Source organism: Solanum pennellii, chromosome 9 (assembly GCF_001406875.1).
Source record: "Solanum pennellii chromosome 9, SPENNV200".
Classification (NCBI taxonomy): Eukaryota; Viridiplantae; Streptophyta; class Magnoliopsida; order Solanales; family Solanaceae; genus Solanum; species Solanum pennellii.
In genome coordinates, this window is record NC_028645.1 from 43,929,702 (window position 1) to 43,939,809 (window position 10,108).

Consider the following 10,108-nt stretch of genomic DNA (forward strand, 5'->3'; position numbering starts at 1 on the left):
TCTATGTGCTTGATGTCATCTTCCTTTTCGTCAAAGTTGAAGGTCCAAATTTGATCTAGGTGTATGATTGACCCTATTTCTTGGAAAGTAAATTTTTTTAAAAAAAATTCCCTTCTCTGTGATTGCAAGCATCTCATATTTGAATGTTACCTTACCATGGTATATATCTTGATCTAAGGATCTAAAATTTCACTCAATTTCGCAAAGTTTTCTGCTGCATCTACTTCTACATTCGTAATGTTGCCCAAAAGCGAAAAGAAAAAAATAAATAAGGAGAAAAAGATAAGTTGGTTACCACATTTTGATAAAAAGTTTCCAATTATCGCATGGATTGTTCTAATTTCCTTTGCAAATCACTAACTGGATGCTATGGATTTGGAGTGGGGGTGGGGTTGATCTTCTGATTTTGATTTTATTGAATAGCTTGAAATATCGGATTTATCAAATTGTGGTGTATTTAAACTTGCAGCACATCTATTGTTATTAATGTTTGATTATCCTTTTGATTGACTGATTAAACTTGATCTAGGTTTGTCAATATTACCAAATCTGATTATAGCGACATAGTAATGGTTAACTTGTAAGCTCATTCTTATAAGGAATGTCATGCACAGTGTTGGTATTCAAGAGTGACAAATATAATATGCCAAGACCCATAGACAACACTAACCAGCCACTTTAATGGAAGAATTAGCCAATTCTACAGGTTGCTCTTTAAAAAAAAAAGGAACACCTAGCTATTTGAACAATCTAAGTATGCTTGCTATGTGTTTGTTTAGCCAGAATTCTTCTTCTTCTTATGACCAAAAGGAATACCCTTCGATAAGACAAGGGATCATCAACTTCAGGTAAAAAAAATTGTTGCTAACATGTGCCAATATCTAGCAGTTTCTGTATGTAAATATCACTTGAGATGAATGAATTACTTAGCAACATTTTTATCTAATATGAGTTCAATATACTAGCTATTCGTCTCCCCTCCATTTTCACCTTTCACAAGCACCACCAGTTCCACCACCCACCCCGCTTATCAACTCCTTTACATATTTGGCATTTTAGATGTTACTTGATTACCACTATTAATACTATACCATTTGTAAGCCTAGCTTTTATGTAATGTTTATCAGAAAGATGTTGCTTTTAAGCCATGATAATTGCGGATCAGAATAAAAAAGACAATATAAATAATTATTAAAGATGTTGAGTAATTCTAATTGCGGGCCAAAATTCATCCTGTAAAGTTAAAAAAAAAACTACAAACCTAACAACGGATCTCATAGTGTTCACCAAGGTCTTGCAATTTCAGTTTTCTCTTTGACCCTAATTGGAAAACAACAGTAAGAATGTTGCATCCTACTTTGATGATATTCATTTTATTTGTGTATATACAACAATTGTAACACATTTTTCTTTACTTTCTTTCGTGAACTTTTTCCGAAATTTGCTTGTATCTGTGTAAGTTATGATCTATTATAACACTGTTTATCTTTTTTTTTTTTTAATGAAAATAGGAGGAAAACAACAAAACTCACTCTCTGGGAAGAATTCATTGACCTATATGGAAATAAACTTCTCAAACATCTGAAAGAACTCAAGAATTTCCAGTAATTATTGCCAGAAAAGTGGCCAAATCAAAATCATCTTCAAGTAAAATCAAACATATTAACAATATCTCCTATAACACATATTAATAGAATTAACACCAACTATTAAACAATATGCAGGCCTTTCAAATAGATTTGGTACAACAATCCAGATTGATCCTCCATACCCACAAGCTATCGCATTAAAGACATGGTATTCAAAATACACCTCTCCATAAACAAATAAATATATTCACATCTTTAACATTTTTTACATACAGGTCTGATGAAATAAAGCTGGTTCTCAACACATACACAACAAAAAGCACCACAGCTACAGGCTCTCTTTTGTTTGTGCCATTTGAAGAACACATAGTGCCTATTGTCAACATCCAGCAACAATCTTTGGTATATGCATCATCTACATCTTAAATCTCTTTATGAAATGAAATGTTAATATAATTTACCATTCCATATGTATGCACAGGGGCAAGTATTCCACATGCAAGCTCAATTGTTAATATCCAATGAAACTCAAAAATTTTGTGTCTTAGTGTGCTCTGACTGCAAGCAAGTATTTCCAAGGATTTGGACACAGAGAACATTCTATTGTACAACCTGCCGTCGACCAACACAACTCACGCCAAGGATGAAAATCATATCAGTAAGATCAATAACTGCATAACCATAACGTCCTTGAATTTAAATTTGGTACGTTAAATTTTTAAAATTTTTAGCACTGATTTAGCTATATTTTGGAAGTCATGAGTTCAAAATCTATATTCCTTTTATCAATTGCTAAACTTTCATAGTTTCACATATGTATATATCTAAAGATGAGTTTATTCCATGTGAGACTTTGATTAATTTTAGGATGAGTTTATCTCGTGTTTGGTTGCAGATCATAGAACCACAAGATAACTTTTTCAGAACTGTAGTGTTTTTACTACTACTTATATGATTTTGATAAGTAAAATGCATGCATTAATTAGTCTGTTCAAACTTAGACGAATGGATTAGTTAGCGTTATTTTACTCTTGGATGCTTTCCCTGGTGTACAATTGTCTTAGTAACAGAAGAAGAAAAATATTAATAACAAGTTCAAGCCATGCACAATAAATAACAAATAGAGAAAATATCAAATAACTACAAGAAAATTCGACAACCCTTTTTACCTTTGGTTGGAAGATGGATGAAAAGTTGTTTTCATTTTCTCAAAACAGTACATCTACTCAATAAATCCAACTCATCATTAGATTAATAAGAACCCATCTTTACTCTTTAGTTTTGAAGCCAAATAGTAAGATGACATGTCTTGGTTCCAAACAAGTTTTGGCCATTTATATAAGCCTAAAAATACCCCTGTGGCCGAGTTCAAATTATAATGGTTAATGCATCTAAAGTTCTTTCTTTTATTCGATTTCAATTGAGTCAGAAAGAGAGTAAATATTACCGTTGGTAGTCTTATTCACATAATCGTTGACAAACCATAGCAACAGATAACTAAATGTATGGAACAAATAAGGTGGGTAGGTGGTAAGCCTAAGAACCAACATTAGACATATAAACGCAAACGTTCCTTGTATGACTCTCACCTCATACGGCTTGCACAAAGACACTGAAGTATTTACTTGCACTATATCCGTGGAAGCTGACTTAGAAACAATAAGACATCTTACCAAAGCAACATGAAATTTAGTTCAAAATGCTTTTGAATATGCTTAATAAGATTAATTCTCTTTTCTATGATGGTTGTGTAATGATGACTAGGGTGGTAATGTAATTGAGTTATGCAACGTTGGTGTCTAGCTCAGTATGCATGAACCTAGACTATTCCACCGGGTATCACTTAGACGAATTGGACAAGTTAGAATATAATTTTACCACATTATATATATGCATATTAAGGAGGTGCAACGTGTAGATTGTTTTGTAGGTACATACCCTTGAAAGGGAAACCATATACTATATGTGTACGTTATAATCAAAGATTATAATACAATATCCAGAGAAGAGTAAGCCAATAATATTTAAAATAAAATTTCAGGAGAAATGAAGAAAGCGACTAAAGCAGGTGAAATCATAGATATATCAAGATAACTTATCCGTCAATCAAACGACCCTTAGTGTTATATGTTAAGACATTAATTGTTTTGAGTGGCAAGGTAGCTTATTGTTCAATGCAAAAAATTATTTTTTATTTAAACATGCTGAAAACAACTAATCAAATTTTTAAGATTAGATAACAGAAAATATCATAGCATGCAGGAAAATGTTTTATTTGATTGATTATCAAAAGGTGGCAAAACAGAAATATTTTAAACAAAACAGTGGGAGATTAATTTACTAATGCAGAAATATTTTAGTTGACAAATCCAGTTTATGATACAGAATGAACCTGGTTCTTTAGTTGTTTATGATTCATATCATTAGTTAATTACTTTTGTGATGAGCTGATATAGTTTGTTAGAATTCAGTTAGAAGATATTTTGTAGATCGGTGCTATAAATAGCATCACATTCTCTTTTAGGGTTGAATGTGTTAGAAAAATGATACTTTTTCTATTTCTAATTACTTGTCTACTTTTGAATTGACACACCTATTAAGAAAATAATTATTGGCATAGTGAGTTTATTATTTACCCATATTCATTATGAAATGGATGAATTAAAAATTTAATATTTTCAAAAAGTTTTTCCTTTTTCAAAGTAATTAACTGAGGGTAATAATTGAATTTTCTTTTTGTCATTTCTTGATTGTTAAAATGGATAAGAATTAGGGATAACCATAAGAAGCAAAAATGGACAAGTAAATTGGGTTATAGGGAGCAGAAAATATAATTGAAGAAGAAGATGGCTCTGAGGCGTATAAAATCACTTTCTATAAACAGATATTATCCGTACATCTCCTAGCTGGCTAACGTCCTTGCTTTCTTGTAAAGTTATATAAATACCACCTTTGTTTGGTAGAATTATTTGGTTGCATAACATATGAGCATATGAACGATTAGTAAAAGTGTAAGCAACAAATATATTTTAGGTTATAAAAAGATGATTAACTAAATAACAATTTTCAATTTAAAAAATTATTATTGAACATTAACATATTGACTTTTGCCCAAATGCCAGTTTGAAGTAACCATCAAGGATGATACTGGTTCAACAACAGCCATGATTTCAGATAAAATTGGAGAAGAACTATTGTCTCTAACTGTAGCAGAAATTCATGACATACGTTGCACCAAGGTAAAACACTCTACAACCTCTTGTTTATTCCTTAAAAATCTAATTACATGATTTCTTCCATCTTTCAGAAACAATTGTTGTCACTCGTATCCCTGCAACACAAACTGCTAGGTAAGACATTCACCGTCCAAATAAAGAAGTTGTTTGCCAAAAACAAGGATGCATCTTCAGCAAAACTGTTTATCATGTCAATCACCGAGAAAGATATTGCTAGCAATATGCCACTGCCCATCAACGCACCAACAACTCCAGAAAGCAGTAAACGCAAGATGAAGAAAATCATAATAAAAGAAGACTAAAAGGTATTCTCTCTACAAGACTCTCAATTGCTATGCAGCAATAAATGTTGTTTGTCCTATTAATTTTAAAACTGATTATTGTATATGTATTTCTTCAACATTTGATACTCTCCTTTTGTTATAGTGTAATACTTTTTTGCAATATGGTTGGCAACACCATTTTGTCTTGATGGCGTACACTTTTGGTGCTGATAGCATGGACTTTGCTGCATAGTTATAAGAAATTGACAGGTACTTAAATCTTGCAATCAATGATAAATTCTTAAATAAACCAGTATTATACTCAACATTAACTCCTCCCCATAACTATATATTAAATTCATTTTCCATCTTATTTCACAGGTGCTTTCTGAATGATGCTGACTAATAGTCAAAATACAGCATTATGTAAATATTGTAGATATCCAACCTAAATAACACAGCCATGACAACGAACAAAACAACTGCCAACCATATTTCATATATATATATATATATATCCGACTCATACATTCTATATGTTTTTATTTAACTAACAAAAATCTTTCAATGTTGGGCCCGTGCAAGCACGGGCCACCTCTACCTAGTATATATATAAGCATTTAGTTTTTTTAGGAAGGTGCAGATATCTAGTGCATCCATCTTATGTATTGTCTTTTAAAAACTTATTTGTTTTTTAATTTTAATATTTACGTAAATTTTTAAAAAGAAATATGTATTTTGTGTAAATAAAAACTACTTAAAAATTGTTGCTACAAGTGTATACAAATAAAATTATAGTTGCTAAAAGCCTTTCTAACAGATTAACAACTAACATTTTACTTCTTTTTTTTTGCAACAATTAGCATGTTGGTAAAAAGTTTAATTTGTTATAACAATAAATTTTGTTGCGAAAATTTTTATGAAGCCACAACTATAAGAATGTAAGATAACAAGTTTTCTGGTAGCAGTCATTTTTCGCAATACTAAATTTTGTTGTTGTAAAAACATTTTGTGTCAAATGTTTCTTGCAACAATTTTTATATTTTTGCCAACAGCATTTAATATATGACAACAAAAAATATTGTTGAAAAATACCTTCTTTCTTATAGGGAATTATGCATGTTTTATTAAATGATGAAATTATGATTTAAGGATGCTTTTAAGTTAAGTATAAATGGTTTGTGTAAGGTTTTTTTTACAATTACAGGAAATCATGATTTTAGATACTTAGGAAAGTAAGTGTCTATATGAATGAAATTATGAAATCATGGGTCTTAAAAGGAGCTATTCTTTTATGAATTTATGATTTGAATTTTATTCTGATTATTTCCTTTTTTAATGTTATGCTTGATAATTGATTTTATCTATTTCGTTGGGATTTAACTTAGCACTAAGAGAATATTGAGGTGGAGGTTCAAATATGATTTTCTCTAGTAACAATCTCTAATCCCAAACTACATGTCTTCGTAGAATTGTCTTAAATGACTTAGCTAGTGAATCCACATAGTATTAGTGATATCATTCAAAGTTCTACCTTGACAAACAGGCTCACTACACCAAAATAATTATTAGTGGTAATTGATTTTTAATTGCCCCTAAATATGTATTTTTAGCGGCAGTTAGCCCTCTTTGTATATATCCCTAAAATCTTTAGCGACATTGGTTCTAATGACACTTAACTAATGTTGGTAAACATTTTAGCTCTCTTTATTATTGTCAATATTTAATGCCTCTAAAAGTTATTTTTGTTGTAGTGACTCTCCCTTTTCAATGTGAGAATTATACCAAATTCCATATTATAACTCACATGATTAGCTAATATCTCACAAAAAAAAGCTATGATTTTTCTTTACAAGTTTTTATTATGTCTTTTATTAATGTTTGACCTTGTCTCGTGATTTTAACGACTTTGTTTTCAAAGCTTTTAAATGTTCTACTTAGTCATGGCATGCTTTAAGTTTACTATGATATCATGTCTACTTGTATATGTATTTCACCATAGTTAATTCATTTCATGTACTAATGTATACTTGTGCCTGTATTGTTTCATAATATAGAGTGCGATGTTTCTCTCCTTTTTGTGGCTAGATTTGAATTGTTATTAGCTATTAGATTGGGGAGTCCTCATACTCCGTGGACAAGGTCATGAAGACCATTTATTGCTTTTACTATTTACTCTTGAAATTTTGTACGTGGTATATGGATTACGTTGTGGTATTTTAGAATGGCTTGTCAACACATAGTGTGATTCCAAATTTGTGTTCATATTTTCTTTGATGATATGAGACGTTTAACAACTCTTTTATTGTATATTCTATTTTATTGGATGTATGTCAAGTGACTTGTGTGTGGCCTCTCGAGGTTCTATATGTCATGTCACGTATAGGGTATACTTTAGATCGTGATAGGTCATGACTTTGTGAATTCGGTCATGACAACGTTGGACCACCATAATTTAATCTTTACCATCAATAGGTGTTATTTCTTTACCCAAATAAGCATTGATACTTTCACCTATTTTGTTGATAGATTCTTTAAAAGTAGGTTTATCTACTTCATTGCATATGGTCTGAAAAGACTCATTAGTCACATGTTATTTCAATAAAAACTTTCCCTCTATATAAGATATAAATGTCCACAGTACCTCCATCAACAAATAATTTAGCTAAGCCAAGTAAATCTCCATCTTTAACCAAGTCTATCAAACTATCACCTTGATCAACTTCAATATATATATTTTTTCTACATTGGTAATACCAAAATTTCTATTGTAGTCATTCACTTTCGAAAAAGACACATGATTTATCTCAATATTGAAGGCATAATCTTTGTTTCCTCAATAAGCAGCCTCGCTCATAAGTATACCACCAATATAAAACTACTCTGGAACAATGAAAATATGCAAAGTTTGATAAGTCAACCATTTTTTTATGAAATTAGACATTAAAAATCTCCACCAATAAAAAAATTAAGTTCACCAATAAAAAAAGAGGTGTAGTCAATTTCTTCTCCTTTAAACTCTTTTAGATGGCATGAATCAAACCCTAGAAATGTACACACAATTGATAATATTTTGAATCAGAAAAAGAATCCTAAATACTTTTTGATTAATCAGTAACAAACCTTCAAACCATGATGACTTTTTAAATTAATAATGAAAATCTTAATTTTACTCAACAATATTTACACATGAAGGAGACTCAACAAAGAAGAATGTTTTACACTTGAAAGTAAATTTTAAACTTTTTGGCATGGTGAAATTTGTTTACATGTGACAATTTATGTGGTATTGGTATAAAAAAGTGAGAATGTAATAAATATACCATCATATATTTACTTAATGTGTGTTTTTCAATCTAATGAATGATAATTTAGGTGTGTTTCTCACACTCTTAATTGTTTAGGTATGATCTTAAAAAGATGTATAGTTTACCTTTATCTTTTTTTAAAATTTTTTTTTAGTATAAACACAAAGTCTACACAAGAGCTACTAGGTTCATCTGAATTCCCATGTTACATTGTAGCTCTGCTCCTACTCTTTTTAACTTCAAATTTTTTTTCCATTTTAATCATATACACTAAGAACATAATATTAAGCTCGCCAAGAGATAAATCAACAATGAGAAAAAATTAAAAATACTAAAGGTAAAACAAAAAATGATATAGTATAAATTAAAACATCAATTATATTTCTTTAGATTACCCAAAAGGTTCAATAAAAAGTTAAAAAGCTTGAAAGCAAAATCTTTTTCATATATATAATCTTTTCCACAGATCAACTTATATTGCAAGTAGTATATATACAAACTTTATAGCATAAATCTATCAAAAATATGATTGAGTCATACGGATCTTCAAACAGGAGACAATGCATTAATAGTATCACACGAGCTAACCTTTACAATTATATTATATTATATATAGATCCGAATATTCTATTTTATAAATATTTTCATCTTTGCTTTTGACTTTAATTGATCTGAGTGATTCAAATACTTATTGAAAAATGATAATTTAATTCTTGATATTAAAATTAATTAATCCTTAAAAATTTAAAATTATGGCATCAATTTATTAGTATGAGAAAAAAAATAGAAAGACATGAGTTTGTTTTTCCTCCTTTTCTAGATAAGTGTCATTTGAAATGACTAGGAATTTTCTAATTGCTTGTTTATTTTGATAAATCAAGAAAGAACAAAATAATTTTAGTTCATTGTATCATTCATTAATTTTTTTGAAAAAGGTAAAAATCTTAAAATTTTAATTTATTCACTCAATAAAAATAAAATGATAAATTCATTATGTGAATATTTTTTGGTTGTGTCAAATTAAAAAATTGACAAATAATTATATTACAAGAGAAGGGGGAGTAATAAGGTTGACAGTATAGGAAACTGGGGATTTTTAAAAAAAGTGACATTAAGGTTTCAAAATAAATGGGTGGTGACATAAGTCTTAAGTATTGGGTATAGGTGACAATTATGTGATTAATGATTAAGGATTGTGGAGTTGCCCTCAAGTTTATAAGTTGACAGTTTGGTCCACTAAATTAAATGAAGGATAAAAGGGTAATTTCACAATACATAATTTAACCAACTTTTGGTGGGAATTAAATGAGAGGTAAAATGATAAATTCACTATGCCAAACCTAATTTAACCAATTTTGATGGGAAATATCAAGCCAAAAGAGGAAATAAAAGCTTTTCCCCCCCGCGTTCAGCCGTCGTATTCGTCCTCTTCTTCTTCTTCTTCTGCTCTCGTCTTTGCTTGCTTGCTTTCCTTTCTTCTTGCTCTCTTCCTCTTCCTCTTCTTCTTCTTCTTATTTTCGTACATTGCGGGTCTTCGTTAGTAGTGCTTGTGCTTTCTTCTTCTTGAATAAGTTTTTTACCTAATCTGTAACTGGTGGACCGAATTTCATTTTGTTCAATTGGAATTACTGCATAAGCATTCTACACCATTTTTCTGCTAAGTAAAATTATAGTTATTTAAAATCAATTCATTATCATCTGATCTGGGTACC

At 30.0% G+C, this 10,108-nt stretch overlaps 1 long non-coding RNA gene across 1 annotated transcript; it reads left to right on the forward strand.

Moving 5' to 3' along the window:
- The first annotated feature begins 4,675 nt into the window (after positions 1-4,675).
- Positions 4,676-5,578, forward strand: LOC114078596. The gene is made up of 3 exons (XR_003580226.1): positions 4,676-5,130; positions 5,252-5,358; positions 5,470-5,578. It is a non-coding gene; the product is annotated as an uncharacterized LOC114078596 (long non-coding RNA).
- The last annotated feature ends 4,530 nt before the right edge of the window (positions 5,579-10,108 follow it).